This window comes from Falco naumanni, chromosome 14, assembly GCF_017639655.2.
Source record: "Falco naumanni isolate bFalNau1 chromosome 14, bFalNau1.pat, whole genome shotgun sequence".
Taxonomy (NCBI): domain Eukaryota; kingdom Metazoa; phylum Chordata; class Aves; order Falconiformes; family Falconidae; genus Falco; species Falco naumanni.
Genome location: NC_054067.1, coordinates 8,799,553 through 8,819,630, shown reverse-complemented (window position 1 = coordinate 8,819,630; position 20,078 = coordinate 8,799,553). Strand labels below are relative to the sequence as shown.

Sequence of the window (20,078 nt, the reverse complement as noted above, 5' to 3'; positions counted from 1 at the left end):
CAGGTGTAACATAAAACAAGAATACAAGTTGTACTTTTTTTTTTTTTTCCAAGGAGTAATCTACTCAAGTGAATGGGTAGCTCCAGGTGGACGTTGCAAATGCTATGGGGTGATCATTTCCCAAGGATTAATGCCCCAAATGCTGTTGCAACTATGAAAACTTCCCCCTCGCATGCTGGAGAAAAGAAGAATAAGGATTCAGTTACAGGCATTCATGGAAACTTATTAATCTCAGAGCTTCATAGATCCCAACAGACCCAAATCAGGCAAGGGCAGGCGTCCTCCATGCCAAGAGCAGGGTCCTGGCCAGGCACTGGCAGCAGGAACATAAGATCTCTTTCCTGAGCTCACTCAGTCTTCCAGATTTATTTTTAATTCTATCTAATCACCTTGCAGTTTTTTCATGGGTGGTTTCAACCTCCCTGCCTCTCACTGGAGAGGTCACACAAGACAGACAAGACAACAGAAAGGCTGCACAGCCTTTGCTTGGGGTTTTACTGGTGATGGTTTTACGACTGGGCTGTTTCCCCTCCTCGTTCATTGCACTGCCTTCCTCTCAATATTCATCATTCCTTCTCAATTTCTTAATGCACAGAAAAATCACAGGCGCTGGCTCATGAAAATGCAGATTTCTTTTTCCTCTTCCAAATCCAGCATCATTCTTTTCTTAAGAAGGGGAATTGAGGTTTCAATAGCTTGACTACATCTAATGGGAATTGATGGTAGAGGCAAGCAGCTTAATACTGCATTTCAGCTCTTTCACATCTGTTGGGAACTCAAGTAAGTTCCCCTTCAGAATGAGTCTCCCCCAGGCACGTGTCGCTCTGCTGATGCCCTAACAGATGCAGCTGATCCCTTTTGCTGTGGAACGCAGCAGCCCCAGTCCAGCCAGGAGGGGAGGAGCCTGCCGAGGATTACGGAGGTGTGAGGAAAGCGAGCGGGCGAGGGCAAACCATGAGGACGCTCTTCCCGCACCCCCGGGAAGGGGACACGGCCAGCACCCAGCTGAGGGGGAGGCTCCTCTGGGAGCTCTCAGAAAAGGCAGCCCGAGGATGCAAAGGTGAGAGGAAATTTTCCTTCCCCCTGTGCCTGGATGGGGCAGCAGGGGCTGGACCGCTTACTCAGCAGAACTGGCCAGGACTTCACTGAGTGAGGAGACCAAGTCCCTCCAGGGTATCTGTGGTCCTGAAGGGACACTCCCTCCCAGGGGCTCCTGACCCCTGGTCATGCCTCCAGTTCTCATTCTTTCCCAAATAAAAATTTCCACTAATTCCAGTGTCCCAGACTGCCAGGCCATAAAGCCTTGCAAAAGGAATTATTTGAATAAACACACAGCCTGACCTCCCAAAGGAGGGCAAATAATTAAGCATTAATTTGAGCAACATTTAAAAAAGCATTATGGATTTTATTTGCAGATCAGTAACTGCTCAAATGGATGGCTTTAGGGCAAGAGAGTGATGCTTATCCTTACTGGATCGGTAAGGTGTTCTCTGTGGGCAGCTGGTTTTGGACACTTTTTGCTTGTGTTTCCAAGAGCTAAAGGAGGGACTGGTTCAGAGCTAGCCTGGTTTTGTAACACAGACGTATTTTAATCAGGGCTAAACTGCTGACAGCATAATGGAACATAATGATGGCACATTTGTTTCACTCACCAGCAATGCAACTGGTGAACCAGAAGCAGATAATTGCAGCTTATAATAAACCAAAAGCATTTACGGTAGGTACTACTAGAGGAGTAAGTGGACCCAATTTCTCCTTGACGTTAGGGTCCCTCAGCCCTAACCCATGTTCCCACCATGACACTGGAGTTATGGTCTCTCCCGCACCCCTCATTAGTTAAGGACAGTGGGCAAGTCCCGGGAAAAGATGCCAAAGCTAAACCCAAGAGCATTCATCTGACCTATCCTCTCTTGGTTTTCCCTACAGGACAATTCTACATTGCCTCACAGTTCAAAGAGAGCTGATTAACAGAGCAGTAAAAACATTTCCCTGTTTTAAATAATTAAATTTTTCAGGCAGTTGGCAGAAAGCGGAAAAATTCATGGTACAGCAACCAAAAAAAAATTAGCTGAAGGGGTGCAAAAAAAAGATAATTAATGCTGGGTACAGTTTTATTTACCTGTCTAAGCACAGCAGGTAAATACCGATGTCCCTGATAATCCAACTGCAAAGCGTGGTGCAGTGTGTGAAGGAGCAGTGAGCTGCTGGCCACCAGTGTCACCAGAGCTGTCTGCCTGCCCCACCGCCTGTCCCTGCCCGGGCAGCTCACTGAAGGGACAGGGTCACCTTTTGGCTTCTTCAGCCCCAGAAATCAGAAGCAGGTATTTCTTTCGGAACATAAAGCTTACAGGGTTTCAGATGTTTTCAGAGCTCAGATCAATGTTGTCCCCGTTAATCAGAGAAATATTTCTTCCTCCTCTGAAGTCCTACATCAGCTCTTTGTCTCGGATCTTAGAGCAGAGATTTCCACTGGTTAATTATATTGGTTTTCTATAGTTCACCCTCTAGCTGCATGTCCAACAGTGAGTTGCCTGCTTTATCTCCGCTGTACCCCACATCCCAACCCTGCCTGCTACGTTACCTTAAAGCATAAAAAACCCACAGGAACAAAAAATGAATATGGCTCCATCCCTGGGAGCCCTGAGACCCAACACACAGGGAGTGATTAACTGCCTGATTTGTGCAGTACTAGCAACGGTACTCAGGCAAGAATTAGCAACCTAAGGAGAGCACAATAACACCTTAAATCTTTACCTTGGCAAAGTGGCAGCCTGCATTAATATATAATAGTATAAGCTAAATCAAGGAACATAAATATAGTGGACTACCTCACATCGGCTTCCACGTGGATGCAGAAGTGAAATAATACATTTTCTGATTGGGAAAAAGCCTGAACCAAGACCAGCTTAGTCTTGAAAGACGTATCATACCTGCTTATTTTAATAAGGACTGCTGGCTTTTACCTAGAATAAAACATGCCTGCATGATTTCCTAATTGTTCTATAATTATGATGGAAAAAATGAAGAGAAATGTGTATTTATCCCAAAGCCATTACACTGAACATCTGTGAACTCCAAGTCAGGTAAGGTTACAGCCGGTGATCAACTGTGTTTCGAGTGTAGATTTGGGGGTTGTTACTCTGCGAGTGGATTATCATCTATTACAGCACTTTTTTCGTAGAGAACGTGTCAGGTGGAGGCTCTGACAGCAGGTAAGATGCATTGCCACGTGTGAAGCAGGCAGGTGGGAGTCTGGGCACGGTTTGTATGTGGTATGTGCACGTTGAGCTGGAGTCAGGGCTTGTGGGGAGCTGTGCAGGGGCTCCCGGCTGCCCTCTCCTTGTGGAAGAGCAGGGGAGAGTTGGGTTGCACACACGACAAACGTATGCACAAGCAGGTGATGTTCTCTCACCGATAAAAGACTGATTGAACAAAGGGGTGGTCAGTGAGGACCCGCTGTGGAAACCACAAGGAGAAGGGATTACCTGATAGAAAACAACTGCAAGATCAAATAAGCGAGTACTGCTAGAGGCAGGGCAAGAGGTGTTCTGCTGTATCTGCAGAAGGGACGGGTTTACTGTGGAGCCCAAATCCCTGTGGGAAAGGTGGAGAAATTGTGAGACATGCAGATTTTCAAGCAAAAGCTCAAGTACAACATTGGGGTTAACCTCTGTGAGGTCCCCAAATGCATCCAAGTTGCCAACCTTTCCCTCTTCACCACCAGCTGCATGGCTCACACCAGTACCCAACTTAGCTTAATTGGGACCCAGCCAATTCCCCAGTTGCTCCTTGTTAATTCAGCTCCACTCAGGCAGGGGTAGTTGGGGGGTTGTGGTTGCTAAGCTCTGTCTGCTTGGCTGCAGCTGCTGTTTTGGGGGTATGTTGCTTGTTTGGGCTCTTCTGGCCTGCTGTTTTCTAGTGGCACTTAGGGACTCTCTGGATGCCCTGGGGTGCCTTAGGTCTCGCAAGCTGTTAGACTCACACAGCAGCGTGGCTTCCCTGGACCAGCCCAGCCAGCAGCACCCAGTGCCTGCAGCCAAGGGAGATGGAGAGAGGGTAAGACTTGCCCCTGCAAATGCAGGTAGCTGAAGGCGGGGGGTGACATGGAAAGCCTAGTCCGTCATCATTGTGCTTGGGCTGTACAAGCCTGTGTCTGTCCAGTGGTTTTCCAGCAAAGACGGCCTCAGCAGGTGGTTGCTTTTCAGCTTTGCTCTTCGTGTTGCTTCCTGGGGCTGCCGGGCTGGTTACTGTGGATGGGCTGCTGTAGCTCCCAGGGAGGTTACACCTGCCCCAGTGCCCACCCAGGCTCTGTTGGCTTTCACAACCCCCCTGCCTGCTGGGATGGTGGCACGACTTGGCCCTTTCTCTCTGTCATGAGAGGTAGAGACTCAAGCCCTGTGAAGCCTTTCTAGTTATCTGCCTTGCTGGTTTGTGTGCATCTGTAGGGATGCAGCTGTAAAGAGATAAACAGACCATGGAGATCTCGTAGTTTAATTTCAGATTGTCATCCAGAAGTAATGGGGTAATTATCTTTCTAAATCTGTGTGTTTTGACAATGTAGAAAACAATTAGAAGTCAAGCAGGGGTCATTGACTTGCTTTATTCTTGTTCTAGAACAACAAAATATAAATGATGACATCAACGGTGTGTCAAGGTTGTCAGTAAGCGCAGAAATGTGTCATGTCTCCGTCCTGCCTGGAACGAAGACTTCACCCTTGTGTGCTCTGGGTTCTGTTTGTTAAAATACACCAGGCAGAAGGAAAATCAAACTGGGGCTCTGCGCTTAGGTGTACCCTAGCCATGCAAGGAGACATGGGTGGAAACTGAGATCCAGGGGTGAGACCCGCTGAGCTAGCTTTGTGTGTGAAGAAGCTGGTTGCTTTGCTGCAGAATAGGAGGTGACAGAGAAGGTGAGTGAACAGGGGGGCATGAACAGGGCCAGCGATTGATTTAGTTGTAGCAAGTGTGTTTGCAAAGGCTAATCTCTGAAAGTAATTGGCATGATCAGATCCAGCTCTCAATTCATGTACGGTCAGGCTGTTGCCTAGTATAGCCTGCCCATCTCACTTAGCATCCAAAAGCTAGCAGCAGTTTGTGCCAGGAATATGGGATGAGTCATTTGAGCTGTCTTGTTTGAAGAAATCGGGTCCCTGATTGCACTGGTTGTTCAGAAGCCTTCCTCTCTCTTGCTGAGAGGAACAAAGTCTGCCCAGAAGATGTGGAGGGTTTTTTTATATATGCAAATAATGTCCTTCACTAAGTTTATTCTTTGTCTAAGTAGGAGTTAAGGGTACCCTCCATGCTTCACAAGACAAAAGATGGTACAAGGCATCTGCACCATGTGAGAGGCTATTTTTAGGCTGGTTATGGGCCTCCTCTAATTTAGCATCACCAGACAGTTCAGGTGAGCAAGTGCCTCTGGAGATGGGCTGGTGCAGAGCAGAATACAGCTTGCTCAGAGCAGAATCAGCTACAGCAGGCAGCCCAGCACTGTCCCGACTTGGGTTTTGAGTATCTCCAAGGATGGAGAGTCCACAGCCTCTCTGAGCAACCTGTTCCTGTTTGACAACCCACCCAGTAAAAAAAACCAACACAACACAAAAAACCCACACCAAAACAACAACAAAAAAAAAAACCTTTCAATTTTGTCACTGTGCCTAGAAGAGTCCATGGAGGAGAGTCTGGCTCCATCTTCTTTGCTTTCCCCCCACCAGACATAAGATCCTCCTGGAACCATCTTAAGAATGGGTGTATTTTTATCTTTTCCAGAAATTGCGGTTCAGCTGTCAAACTTGTAAAAAAACATCCATCTTCTACATCCATCTTTTCCCCTCTCTTCCCCCAACACCACGTTTTTATTGGTTCTGCCAGCTGTTGCTCTGTTTGCCATCATCCTCTTCTGGAGGGTTGGATGTTTTCCCCGGATGCCAGTCAGCCTCCTTGGCTTTCCACATCCCCCACTTCCCTGCGGCGTGCCGGCTCCCGGGCTGAAAGGTGATAGTGGTTTGGTGGCCTGCCTTGAGTCACGTACCCAAAGGGTGGCTGGACCTTGGGATAGGGACTGAGTCTTGCTCCTGAGGAGCAAAAGGGTATAAACTTGACTTCCCCTAGTACATATGTTCAGTAAGACAGCAGCCATAGAGCTGCCAAGAGGAACCCAAGAGAAAAATGAAGTGTGGGTTGGGTTGGTTTTTTTTCCTGTTCTCTCATAGATGGAGGCATTCTTCATCTAGCACTATAAACTGCTAAGCCTCTAGGTCATAAACAAAAGAAATAAATAATAAAATTATCTTTTTAAACCAGGCATAGTCAGCATTACAGCCCTGCTTCCCCCAAGCGCTCAGCGTGTGCCCTGGAGCAGGCACTTGCAGAATTCCCTGCAAGGGCTCGAAGAGGTGTTGGCCCTTAAAAAGAGTCAGGGAAACAAGGTTAAGGCAAGCTTCTCAAATGGTATCAAAGCACCATTTGAACCAACAGCTTGCTCTAAATGTGCTGTTGGCTCGTTGCTCTGCCCTGTACTGGGGGCTGGTGGGGTCTGCTGAGCAGGACAGGCTCCTTCCAGGCTGGACCTCTGCGAGCAGATGGTGGGGGATGGGTTGGGGACCAGCTGGAGATAGCCTTCAGTTTCCATAACCAAACCTGCTCCTCCTCTTCTCTCGAATGAGCAGAGTACTGGCTCACAGCTCCGTGTCCTCCACAGCTACTTCTCATGCTGGGGTCAGAGAGAGAAAGTGGGCAGAGGTTCATGCTTCACAGCCAAGCTCCTTTAGAGCTGCAGAGTCTTATTTAGACAAGGAACTGAAAAGCAGAACCCCAAAATAAACAGGTTTTATCCTTTCATATCTTTGTAGCTCTGGGGTTTTTTTCTCTTCCCAAACAAACATTCTCTCTTACATATAAACACTGATATTTCCTTCAATAAACTTCCAGCAGAGGTCTGAAATAGCTGCATCTCTCTAGAAAGTCACATAATTTGAATAATTCCTGCTTCTGACAGGCATTAAGGAAACAGTTGTCTGTAAGTAGAGTACCTCCTGTTTTGCAGTTAAAAAAAAAAAAAAAAAAAAAGCAAGCAGTACTTTGAAGAACAAAAATCTCAGAAACTTATGTTTTTTATTGCTGCACTTATGCTCCATTTCGCATTTCTACTGGAAATGACGATTTTGAGTTTGAGGAGTTGGCGGACTGTATTTGTGTTAAGCAAAGCAGTGATGTTGCCAGTTGTGTAGAGCAGGTAGGAAACAAAGTTTTAAGCCCTAGGGAAGCTGGCAATGTTTGAATATATGTTGTGGAGTGGGAAAAGTGTGACAAAGTCATAACTATTTTGCAAATCAAAACATCCAGAAAGGTTTCTGCTTAAAAGGGGTCTGCTTTTTGATTGATGCATCTGTCAAAGCCACCCACTCTTACCTGACTGAAGCTACATGTTCAGAATCATTTAGATTAGAAAAGACCTTTAAGATCATCGAGTTCAGCCATTAACCCAGCACTGCCAAGCCCACGCTAACCCATGTCCCTAAGCACCACGTCTGCACATCTTTTAAATCCCTTCAGGGATGGTACTTGACCACTTCCCTGGGCAGCCTGTTCCAACACTTGACCACCCTTTTGGTGAAGAAGTTTTTCCTAATATCCAACCTAAACATCCCCTGGTGCAACATGATGCTGTTTGCTTTTGTCCTGTCACTTCTTACTTGGCACAAGAGACTGACCCCCACCTGTCTACAGCCTCCCTCCAGGTAGCTGTGGAGAGCAATCAGGTCTCCCCTGAGCCTCCTTTTCTCCAGGCTGAACCCCCCCAGTTCCCCCAGCTTCATACTCTAGACTGTTCAATTACAGTTGCACGAAGCCAACACACATTTTTTTGTTCTAGCGAGCAGGAGCCCTCCTGACAGGCTTTTGGCTGTAAGGTCTTCTGTCCTATCTAGTATGCATGGTGTGTAAATTATTTGGGATGAAACCTTCCCTAATCCCTGCAGTTATTCTGATTTTCTCTGTTTTGGGAATTTTGTAAGAACTTGAAACATCTCTCCATGATCTTACATCATCAAAGCGCATTGATCTTCTTTTTGGTTTATTAGCTTAAAACATCCTGGAGTTTTCATATTTCCTTGCAAGTCAGGCTGGAACTGCCAAGCTTCTCTTTCCCTCTTTGTGGCTGTTCTAACTGAAAAAGAATTAAATTTTGCCTGTCTAATAGCCATGACCTTTTCAATCTCAAGTGCTTGTACTGAATTTCACCTGAGCTAGCAACTTTTCCTCCAGCATCCAGAAAAAACTCTTCGCCCTACAAATAACTTTCACAAATGCAAAAACTGGTCACTAATCAGACGGGAGAAATGTCTGGCATTTGGTGAGACTCGCTAAGCTGGTGGTTTTCAACACGTGCGATGCTGCTAAAGGATGCCTGGGAAGGAAGTTAGCTGATATTTGCAACCAGCCTCTTCCACCACTGGGATGTCTGGGGCAGGGAGGTGATCTGATCAGTAGATATTCAGTAGCACTTAATTTGTTGCTATTGATCTTGCAGCAGAGGTACCAGACGCTGTGATCAAACACCTGGCTGCTCAACCAAGATAAAAGGCGCCTACTTCTGATTTCATTTGCTAATAACATGCTCGTTTTGAGGCTTGTTGTGCAAACCCCACCACCACATAGGGAGGAGGCAAGGGATGCTCTTGGGTTTCAGGGGATTGCCCAGGTGGCTGGACATGCCTCAGCTCACACCCTTGTCAGGGAGAAAGATGCTTTCTGCAGAGCTTGAATTGTACCAGGATAAGCAGGAAGGGAACTGGAGAGAGACAGGGAGCTGAACCGGTGTCCGGCTGGTGGGCAGTTCGTCTGGCAGGAGGAGCTGAAGGCAGCAGAAGCATCCCCTCTGTCCTAAGCAGGCTGGGATGCTCCATGTTTATGTTTTTGTAGTTTTCTAGCCTCACACAGGAAAAAAGACTAGTTATCGTGAGAAGCATGCCATATGTTGTTGCATATGGCTGAAACATCTGCATATGTACCCAGGGATCTGATATATATGATGAGCTTCTGTTACAAATCTAACAGTGGAGGAATTAGCTTTTGGATTTTTTTTTTGTTTGTTTAATCTCTACCGCTCTTTGAGGGAAGTTAGCTTTCTGGCTTCGCCTTCGTGGGATTTCATGAAACCTGTGAGGATCGGTGCACGTAGAAAGTAGAAAGTACTGAGAGTTGTTTGTCCAGGATCCACCAACACTCCAGCCATTGCTGGGTACGTCTGAAGACTGAAAGAGTTGTCCAAAGTTTTTGTTTTGGACAAAAATTGCTGCTACCAAGCAAGCAGCAGCAGAGCGAAACAGATTCAAACTAAAACTATTCAAACAATCCAAACAGATACTTTTGCAGCTTCCATCATCTTTTTTGTCCCTAGCTGATTCCTATGACTCATAAAAGTAGCTCAATATGAAGAAATCACAGTGTTCTGTGCATCCAATAGTGACATTGTTAAGGTAAAGAATTTAATAGGGTTACAAAACTGAGCTGAACAGCAAAAAAAATAATAAAATAAATAAATCTGTAGTCATGGCAGTTCAGATGAAATAGGTTAAATAATACTGCTCCTCATTTTTCAAGGTGGTCACTGATAACCCAGCTGCCTGGCTAATGTAGGACATTCAGAAGCAGCGGCCACAGGACATCTGTTCATCATATATGGAAAACCTTCCATTTTCCCCAAAGTTATGGTGTCTTCATCAAGACGGAGTTTATAAAACACTGATTCTATGTTGTGTTCATACAGCAGCTAGCGCAAGGGAATCTCCCATCCCTGCAAAAGTCGTTAGGGAAAATACCACAAATCAGTGAATAAAGTGATGTTTGTCTAGTTCCCCACTGAGCTAGGGGGATGGAGCTCCTGAGGAGCCCTGTCATGCGGGGTCTGAAGCACGAAGTGGTTCTCCTAGCCACATGCAAATGCATAAAGATCCACCTCGTTCGGTTGTACTTGTGGTGCAAAATTCTCAATCACATGTAAATTCCCCCAAAGCTTTCAAGCAGATGGTTTTTTTAGGCAGATGGTGTGGGTGGATAAGGGGTGAAGAGATGGAAGATCATCTGACAAAACAAACAGAGGGACTGATTGAACTAGTCCATAAATATAAATGTATTCCCGACAGCATTCTGTGTGCTTCTTTTCATCATCCTACAGAGGGTGGACTACTGATGGGTTCAAGCAGATGGTAGGTGGGGGAAAGCGAGTCATCTGGGTTTGTTTGACTTGTGTTGCTTGCTTCCTGATGGAAGAATTCTTCACCTGCATCCTGCTGTCTCCCATGTGTGAGAAAGGCCGACAATAATGCACACGGGTCCAAGGGGAATGTCTAAAGGTCAGCGTTTGGAGGGTGCTTTCAGGCTGCAGGTGCTGAGGAGCTGCTGTCTGGCAGCATCACAACTAGCAGATCAGAGCAGGAGATGTCCTTGTGCTCTGACCACAGCTGGGGGTTTTTGCCACCTTTCTATTCGCACAGCATGTGTAAAGGCCTTACTGGAATATATGATTTATATTACCATTGCAGATTTCAAGTTGGTATTTTGTTTTCATTTCAGGCACCCTGAGACCACAGCCAGGACATATTCTAGCGGCACAGCTGGTGGGTCCTACAGCTTGTACCTTACTACTCCGGGCACCGCAGGAGAGCCTAATGTGTGCAGCTGCCTGGAGGGGAGAAGGGCAGGGAGAGAAAAGCCTTGGTCTGAACAATGCTTGACTGCCTATTACACCTCTAGGTTCTCTGGAAATTGCAATGATACCTTTTACTTAAACCCTGACAGAGCCCCTATGACCCAATTCCCTCATGATTTGTAAGACTGAGCTTTAATAAGCTGAAGGTGTGCAGAGAAAAGGACAGACTTATTAACTAAGGCAGCTTAATGAGGAGGCATGAGGAGACAACTCCGTCCTGCCTTTTTGCCAGGTGATGCCCCAGCATCTCAGGAACGTGGTGTGGGTGTGTGGGCAAAGAGGGAGGGAGTCACCCCGGAGCAAACCAGGAGCAGGGCGCTATCCGCACCTTGGTAAAGGTGAAGGTCTAGGTCACAAGGGTGGTCACAGCCTCATGAAAGAGCTCATCTGAGGTGGGTGGTACCCTTGCTGTTAACTGCAACCTTAATCTTTCGGGTTTAGCTCTTTGCAACTCTTGTTGCATAGCTGCTTTAAAATACTTTTTCAAAATATTCTTCCTAAAGCTTGCCAAGCAGCAGTGCTGGCTGCGGGCTTGCATTTCTCCAGCACCTGCGGGACTGTCACTGCTCCGGGTGCGTGGCCCGGGACCAGGCTGCTGTGGGGAGCTGAGCTGGGCAGGCAGCGGCACTGCCTTCCCCGGGCACAGCTGGGGCTGGAGGAGATGCTCTGAATCCCAGGCAGAAGTCTGGGGGTCTCGGCTGTTTTCAGCTCTCAGGTGGGACCCCTGAGGGGCTTTGTGGGGTTTAATCCCTTAAACTCACAGGGCTCATGCTTGCTGCAGGGAGTTGCCCGCAGTGCTGCGGGCTCAGGCAGGGTGAGGGGGTGGCAAGGAGATCAGAGGCATTACCGGGCATTCCTGAAAATAGTCCCTTATGAAATAGCCTCCCTCCATGCATACAAGTCCCTACTCAGAGGGAAGCAGTGGTAGGAAGATGGGATTACTCACTCCCGCCCTACAAGCAGGTGAAGAGCTGGCAGTACCCAAGGGCAGAAGTGTTGCTGCTCCGTGCCTGCTGCCAGCCCGTGGTGAGGCAGGCTGCCGAGCCCCCCTTCTCTGCAGCAGCGTTGCAACAAGTCTTTAAGGCACGTCTGACGTGCCGCTTTAATGCTCCAGCAGAGTTCCTCAACATCACGCTTGATGGGGAGATGACTGAATGTATTACAGCATATCAAAGGGTTGACTGCCCGTCCAGGCAACACTCGCAAATCTTTCCAACTAACGGAATTGTTTCAAGACAGCTATAATTAGGTGTAATAACTGCAGTCAAAATTGAATCTCCTCATAATGGGGATATCTGCTGCTTAATTCGGTATTAAAATGATCTACTTCAATATTGAACCAACACTTCAGAGAAATCCATGAAAAAAATACATTGTAAAACCATCAGATTTGTGCAGGTCTTGGGTGAAAACTATTGAAAACATGAGAGAAAAGAGCCCAGACTGAAGCCTTGTACTTCAAAATAACACAAGGTAAGAAATAATGTATCATCAGTTTATTCAGTATCGCTTGCAACCTGCTATTATATGTCAGAGAAAAGAGAACATATGATTCCTACAGAAGGTTTCTTGGATGGCAAAGATTCCTAGATACTGCTTAATTATCACGTGCCAATAGCTCAGCATTTGTGGAAGGTGTCATCTAATTAAACCAGAATTTTTAAGTACCAGACAGCATGAAGACCAGTAATAAGAGAGCAAGATCCGTCTGTATTACAGATGGGATGTGCAACTCTAATAGTATGGCTTTAGGCAATATTTAATTGAGTAGTTAAATTATCTTTTCCAGACGGGAAAATAAATTACTGCTCATCTCTCCAATTTATTTTAGCTTCTCCACATTCTGTTTCCTGAGGGAGTGGTGAGGGAGTGTGGGACATCCCCAAATATGCCCAGGATGATTTATTCTCCCCATGCACCATAACTCTTCCGTCAAGGAGAATGGCTTATAGGCATGTGGAAGTTGGTGTGTACGTAACAGCAGCTGTATGCTCCTCTTTCTTTTAAGGGATGTGCTGCTAATTGCTGTGGTGGGATCACAGAGATCCAGTTATACACTTACATGTGTGTGTGTTTTATATGTATTTTAAAAAAGCATACACGCCAGAGAAAGAATTGCTAGTTGCACATGCTGTAGTCAAATCCAGAGAGCATGTCCTGCCGGGGCTGTGCAGTTGGCCCAAGGAAGTTTTCCAAGCTCTGAGACAACCTCAAAAATCTTCCGTTTGACTCACATCATTTTGTAGCATGGGATTATGTGGGGAAATTGTGTCAAAGTCCAGACTGTCATTCCTCAGGTTGCCCAAACTCAGCCAAATCAGAACACAGAAATGCATGATGCTCTGCATGGTGCATGGGAGCAGAACTGAAAATATTGGGAAATTACTGTTAATTAATTATCAGATCCCCACAATAACAGATTTCCAGGCTGGATGAACTTTCCCCGCAGTCAATTGTCTGCATGCCAGGATAGCCCTGTGAGGGCTGTATGAGCTTTCGTGCTTTACACTGACTACAGGAGCACAGTGGGTATTGGATCTGGCATGAAATCTGCTGCCACAAAGTCACTCCTCGGAAAGTCTTGAGCAGATCCGAGTCAGCTGCTTGGGCTGGGACCAGCCTGCTGCTTTGTGGCGTGTGGCTGTGATGGTTTTGACTGAGTTCTCCAAGCCTGAAAACGGATTTCTCACTTTTTGCAGAACCACAGCCCAAATCCCCCGTGATTTCTGAATATTTGTGGACGTAGTAACAGGGCCATGTGTAAGGCAGAGTGCTGGACTCAGTCTGCCCATTTCCAACCAAAGTCACAACTTGCTTTCCAGCTGGCTAGTTCCCAGTCACGGGTCTTGGCTGTGGGCTGGATGAGATAATCATGTTCTCCTTGTGTGGCCTGAAATTCCACCAAAATTCTGGTGGGAAGAGGAAGGAGAAGTAGCTTTTACAGCTCCTTGGGAAGAGAGGCTCTGTATCAGTGCAGGATGATCTTGTTGTTATTGGAGTATTATTACATCTGAGAGTGACTTAAGGGACTAGAGAAAATGGCTTTTAAAATTACAGGTGGTCTACTTTTCCCCTTGGTAATGGGTTTTTTTCTAACAAAGTTAATAAAAGATTGCTTTAATGAATATGGATGCTTTTGTTGTATCGCCTGGGAACTCCATGGGCTGTAGAAGAAGATGTCTTCAGGGGGAAATGCTAACTAGAAAAGCAGACGGTGCTAAGCTGACATAACTGAAATGTTTCTCTCCAGACACGCTAAGCAGAGAGTGCTTCCAGGCTGCAGGAATGCAGTGTGGTTGGCAGGAGCCTGGAAGACTCCTGTGCTTGATCTCAGTTTTCACCTGCGCTGATCCCTTTAGTGACCACAGATATGCGCTCGGTGACAGCTGAGCTGCTTCCCGTTTGCCCAGAGGTGCTTAACAGTGAGCAGAGATGGGTCTACGGGAAGGGGCAAGGAAAATCTGCTTATCCACAGAAAGGTTGGGACCCTGGGTTTGATAAAAGTCCCAGTGGACACTTTAATGCTGCAAATCTGCTCCACAGCAGGAGCATCCCCACCTCTTCCCTCCCACTCTGGCAACCTGCTCTTCTGCCTTTGATCTTGACCTTGCTTTCTCTTAACCAAACAGACTTCAACAGCTCTGCAGTCCCTCCCGTGAGGAGGAGGTTTGCTTCGCTTTGCTCGGTTCCTCTTTTCACTGCCCTGCAGGTATCTGATAGAGATGGAGCAGACTGCACCTTGCGCATGTGCGAGGCAGGGACCCTGGCCACCAGCCATGGCCAGCGCTCTGCCCTGGGACCTCTGCGTAGGAAGGGGTAAGAAAACAGCCTCTCCAAACAGTGGGTTCCAGGCCAGTGGCCTCATCATCCTTTCAGAGTCCAGCTGTAAAGGCATAGCTCCTTGGGAAAGAATGGGTTCATCTGCCAGGGGGAATTTCCCTCTGCCAGCACCAATATGTGCAGAGCTGGAATTTAGCCCTTCCACCTGCACCAGAAAGGATGTATGTTCACATAATGGCAATTTCATTTTTAAATTGAGTGAGCATAGATGCTCTCTAAGCTGCCTGGAACATGAATTCAATACACACATTTTCTGAAACAGGAGTTACTAGCCAACTCCTTTTCAATAAGCCTCTCTCTCTTAGACCAGTCAAAGTTTAAACCTTACGAGCAGCCCCCCCCCGAGGCACTGCTCTGTGGCAGGATCAATGCTTTAAGGGGTTGCTGCACAGTGAGGATGCAAGGCTGCTTCTGCACCCAGGACTATACATCAGCAGTAAATTTAATCTCCAGATATATTTTATTGCATCTCCTTGCACGTCCATAAATGATGTTCCATATTGGCATTGCAGAAACACTAAATACTCACTATTTCTACATTTTTGTTAATTAAAATGTATTTAAAGCCTGAGTACAGATCGACACGGGATTCTAGTGATTTGTTGCTCGCAGTGGTGAGCACTCATTGCCTTTCAGTTCTTGTGCATGCTCCCTGGTTGCAACAGAAGACTTATTTTACTTTCTGGCTTTGAATGTAATGGCTAAAATGCTTTTTTTTTTTTTTTTTTTTTTTTTAAAGCCTTGACTTCAAAGCTGATTTTCTCTGCCTTTCAGATCCTTCCTTTAGGATGGAGTACCCTGCCGTTGACTCTGCAATAAACTGCTCATTAGAAAGACATCCTGACAGTAATGGATAGACACAGATCTGTTTCTGCTCCTGTACTTTCTGCTCAGGCTGCTCCAAAGGCTGATGGATTTGGGAGAAGCTTAGCTCCAATTTCATTTTTTTAGTGTGAACCAAAGTCTGCTGGAAAGGTACAATTTACTCTCCTCCATCAGCCACAGAATAGATGAAAAATGGATGAGGATATGATTAAGCAGGTGTGGGAGAGCTCTTCCCTATGGAAACCTTGGGGACCAAAGTGGGCTGCAAGAGTGAAAAAAGAGGTAACAGATGACATTGGTCCCTCTGTACGCAAGCCCTGCAGAATGGCATAAGATGCTAATGGTCCCCTGGGATACCTGGCTCCCCTGAGCAAGTCCCAAAAGCCCTGTGAAGTGCGAGTTCCTGGGGTCTGCCACAGGTCTGTCACCTGTGCAATGCAGCATGCTGTTGTGGAGGCGACTTATTTTAGAAATCCAGTTTAGGGGCTCTACTGGAGGTACTGGCTCATAGAAGTCGAGCTGAGTAGGTGGCTGTTGCTGCCAACACAGCTGTGCCTCTGCACTGGAGCTGTGCTGAAGAGCTCTGAGTCACCCAACAGAGAAGTACCACACAGGCTCTAGCCTCTCACCTCTTGTGTACAAGACCATGAGACAAGCAGCCATGTGTGCACTTTCTGTTTCATTGTGGATTTTTTGAACTAAAACCAAGCGGAACTGGAGGTGCTGACTGTGCAGGGCTCAGGCGGCGAGGGACACACAGGTTGGCTGTGCCAGCAGGCTTCACCTGCAGCTTGGGTCCTCTGATCCTCTCCTCCCTGATGCTCCAGGACTTGCTGGTGTGGATGGTGAGACCACTGGTACGTTTTCATGGGTGGTACTTTTTACTTTTCAGGTAACATTCTTTCAGGGTTCATCTTTTACAAGCTCTTATGCTCAGTGATAGTTTTTGTAAAGAGTTTGTGCTAGTACCTGCCCACAGCAGGGCAGGCAGGGTCTGGGCACTTGCTGTTCTCTGCCCTTTCAAAGAGATGTTGACGTGGCACGATGGGATGCTGTGGGAAGAAATGGGAGCTTTCTCAAACTGCCCGCTGAGCTCTGCAGTGATTCATACCCTTTCAAAGGCTATTTTAGCGCAGGAGCACTGAACTTGCACTTACACTGCTTCTGGCATCTCAGCTATCTCAATATTGAGAAATAGCACTCACACTCCTGCTGTAGGGTGATGACTCTTCCAGGGTCACCATGATGCCTGCGTCTCAACATCTCCTAGTATGAAAAGTGTATCTATCTGCCTACAAGGGAAACTAGTTGTTATTTGTGATCCAGACAGGGTTCAGCTCCTTGGGCTGCTCAAGGAGAAGATGCATGAAAGTTGCGGAACTTTATGCTAGTGCTCACGGCCACCCTGGGGCTCCCTGGAGGGCATGGCCAGGCCTCCTGGGCTCCACCAACCTTCAGTCACTCTGCAGGAGCTGTAGCTGAGCTGTGCTTGGAGGGATCAGAGCACTGCATACCAACCCGGCCAGGTACTGGCCCAGGTATGGGGCATTTGCAGCCCTCCCAAGGCGGCAATGCCAAAAAGGAAACTGCCTGGAGCAGCTGGCTGAGGCTTCTGCAACACGACCTCCATCTCCCTGCAGTCGGGCTGCTCACAGCTGCACTGACCCCACTGCTGCAGTGACTTGTTCCACGTGCAGCATCACCAGTTGTCTCTGAGAACCTGAATCTGCCACAAGTTGTTGCCTGATATCCAAATTAATCACGCAGTCCTGGGTTTGCTGTTTGCCGCCCAGCCACCTGATCCACCCCCCTCCCGTCGGCTGGGGGTCTGACCCAGCTCTGAGCTCACTGTTCTCTCTGTCTTGGCTGAATGCCTAGAGTTTCCCGAGGGGATACAGGGCTGAGCCATCGCCAAACCAGAAAAAGCAGCGTGCCTTTTTAGCAGATCCACACCCAGAGCATCGCTGCTCTGTGTCTGCTCTTCAGTGTCTCCAGTTTAGTTCTTACACCGTTAACTTTAGCTCTTCTTGTCATCGTGCTGTCTCACACCCCATTGAGAACGAGCACGCTGCTGAAGTTCACACCCCTCCCCTTGCAGTGTGGCACTTCAAAGAAGTCCATGTAGTAACACAAGTGATTTTTATGAAGTTGTAGGACTGTATTTCATTCTCTGAAGGAACACTTACTTCACATGAAGGCTTTGACATTTTTATAGAAATGGCTATAACTGTGTTATTTCACATGAGGAATAATTTATTAAGCCTAGATCTGGATCTCCTTTTTATATTATGCAAATGACTAATAACAAGCCTTCTTCATTACCAGCTCAGAGCTCAGGCCAGGGCTATTAAACCCTGCTTCCCTTCGGTCTGTGTCTATCGGAGTGCCACATTAGGCTGCAACCTAATCAGAATTCATAAAACCAGCCCAGGCTCATACTGGGATACGAGGCTGCAAAATTAAAACCTGAGTTGCAGAACACGATGTTTCTTTGGCTATTGTGAGAGGAGCAAGCCGAGGTATTTTGGGGCACGGTGTGTTGAATGAGGCATGATGCCACCTTGATTACTTGTGATTATGAAAAATTTCACCACAACCATACAGTGAGGGGGAAAAAAAAGTACAGGTTCATTGATCTCACTGCTCTGGTCAGATTACACATCGGGCAAAAACATCCTGCTTTTTGTGTTTTTCAGGAGTGGTTTCCACTGCGTGCCATCCAGCCATGCAATCTTCTCCTTGAACGCTGCTACTCCTTGCTCTGCTCTCTGCTCTTGCCCTGGAGGTGGCTACAGAGGAGGGCTGGGGTGCCTGTGACGTTCGGCAGAGCTGCGTGGGACATGCCTGGGAGGAGCTCACTGCACCTCCAGTGATGTTGAGACCTTCACACTTGTAAGACTTGTGCTTGGTTCCCTGAAAAATCTTTCAGTTTTGTTTGGGGGTTCCGTGATATGCTAGAAGTTTAAAAGCAAATAGGACCTTTCCTATTGGCACATGAAGCCAACGGAGCAGCAATGTGCCTAAGAGAGTAGTCATCCCAGGCTCGTCTGTTGCGGGATATTTGGGGGCAGTCCTCTGCAAGGCAGATGTGAATTTGAACTTTTATGATGTATCCCAGAAAAAAAGCCTGTTTCTCCTCAATCTGGGATGACCACCCAACCACTGCAACTGGATAAATGTGCTAGGGAGAATACTTGCTTCTCTGGCTTCCACATGCTCTGAAAATACCAGCTGAATCAAGCCCTGTAGGTGAGAAAACTAGAGGAAGGACCTTATTTGTGGATGTGGATGGGATTTTGTGGGGGATAAGCATTTCTGTGGATGGATCCAGCCCAACTGATCTGAAGTGGCATGTGCTAAGTGAAAAAATACATATCTGAGGGAGTTCCAGGACATAATTTAATGGAAGAAAGGGAGAAGAAAAAGGCATTCCGGCGAGTTTCATTTTCTTTGCAGGGGAAAGCTACCAACACTCTTCCCAGAGCAATTCCAGGAACTGTAATTATGCTTGTGTGTATCGAAGGAGAAGTGTGTTTACACCTGACCTAGTCTCTGGGTAGATGAGATGTTCTGTCTTGGGAAATTGTCACCTTCAGGCTGGTTGCTCTCACATAACTGTTGCAGAGCACAAATTTCCCCCGTGGTGTGGTCGTAGCAATCTGCCAATATTCACCCAAGGCAACAGCGGCCTTTTCTGCTTCCATGGCCTTCAGGGCAGGCTCTGGCTTGACAAATAGTGCTAATATTAATGGCACAGATTCCTCAGAGCTCGGTCTGTGATTTCCATTACATAGCATTAACCTAAAAAAAAAAAAAAAAAAAAAAAAAAGAGAGAGAGAAAAATACTAGTATCCCAGCAAAACGCAGCGCTAATTTAGATAGATGGTAATTACCTGCACTAAAATTGAGATTGGACGGGAGCATCAGTAGCTCCCGCTCTTCCTGAACTCCTGTGGAGCCTTTTGCTAGCACCCCTGGGCACGGCCCAGCTCTGCTGCCATGCCATGTGCCTGCGGTGCTGGTGCAAGGACAGCCGCGTGCTGCCATGTGCCACATGCCCATGGTGCTGGTGCGAGGACAGCCGCGTGCTGCCATGTGCCACATGCCCATGGTGCTGGTGCGAGGACAGCCGCGTGCTGCCTTGGGGCTCTGCTTCCCGCTGGGTCCCCGCGGCACTGCTGTGGTTTGAGCCTGCATGCGGTGGCCTGGCGAGCAAAGAGGGTAAGGAGTGTAAAATGGGACAGTCTGTCAATGAGAAGTGGACAGTGGATTTTAAAATATTAGGCAATGAAGCACTTTTTTCCCCCCTTTAGCAGCCAGAAGGAAATGTCCATGGTTAGGGCTCAGGGACGTTTCCGTCTCTACTGAAATAATTTGGGAAAAGCACAGCCTGCTCCTACCCGGGGCCCAGAGCTGCCGCTGTAGGGAAGCGCAGTTAAACCCCCCTCCCCCTGCCCCGACAGGGCACCGGGGCTCTCGCCGCACCCCAGCCTGGCGGGGGGGCTCGGGGGCAGGGGCACCCCGCAGGCTGCCTGCCCGCGGGTGGGGGGGTGCGCGCCTGTAGGGGTGCACCCGTGCGTGCCTGTGGGGGTGCGCGCCCCTGTGTGCGCGCCCCTGTGTGCGCGCCCCTGTGTGCGCGCCCCTGTGTGCGCGCCCCTGTGTGCGCGCCCCTGTGTGCGCGCCCCGGGCGGCGGGTGCCGAT

The 20,078-nt window shown here is 47.6% G+C and overlaps 1 long non-coding RNA gene across 2 annotated transcripts in view; it reads left to right on the top strand.

The window, feature by feature from the left end:
• LOC121097382 overlaps positions 1 to 19,867 on the top strand; it is a 74,921-nt gene extending 55,054 nt beyond the window's left edge. For both annotated transcript variants that reach the window (XR_005830934.1, XR_005830936.1), the window contains 3 exons: positions 10,576 to 12,184; positions 15,326 to 16,233; positions 18,073 to 19,867. This is a non-coding gene — a long non-coding RNA (uncharacterized LOC121097382). The remainder of the gene's footprint in view (positions 1 to 10,575; positions 12,185 to 15,325; positions 16,234 to 18,072) is intronic.
• Positions 19,868 to 20,078: the final 211 nt, after the last annotated feature.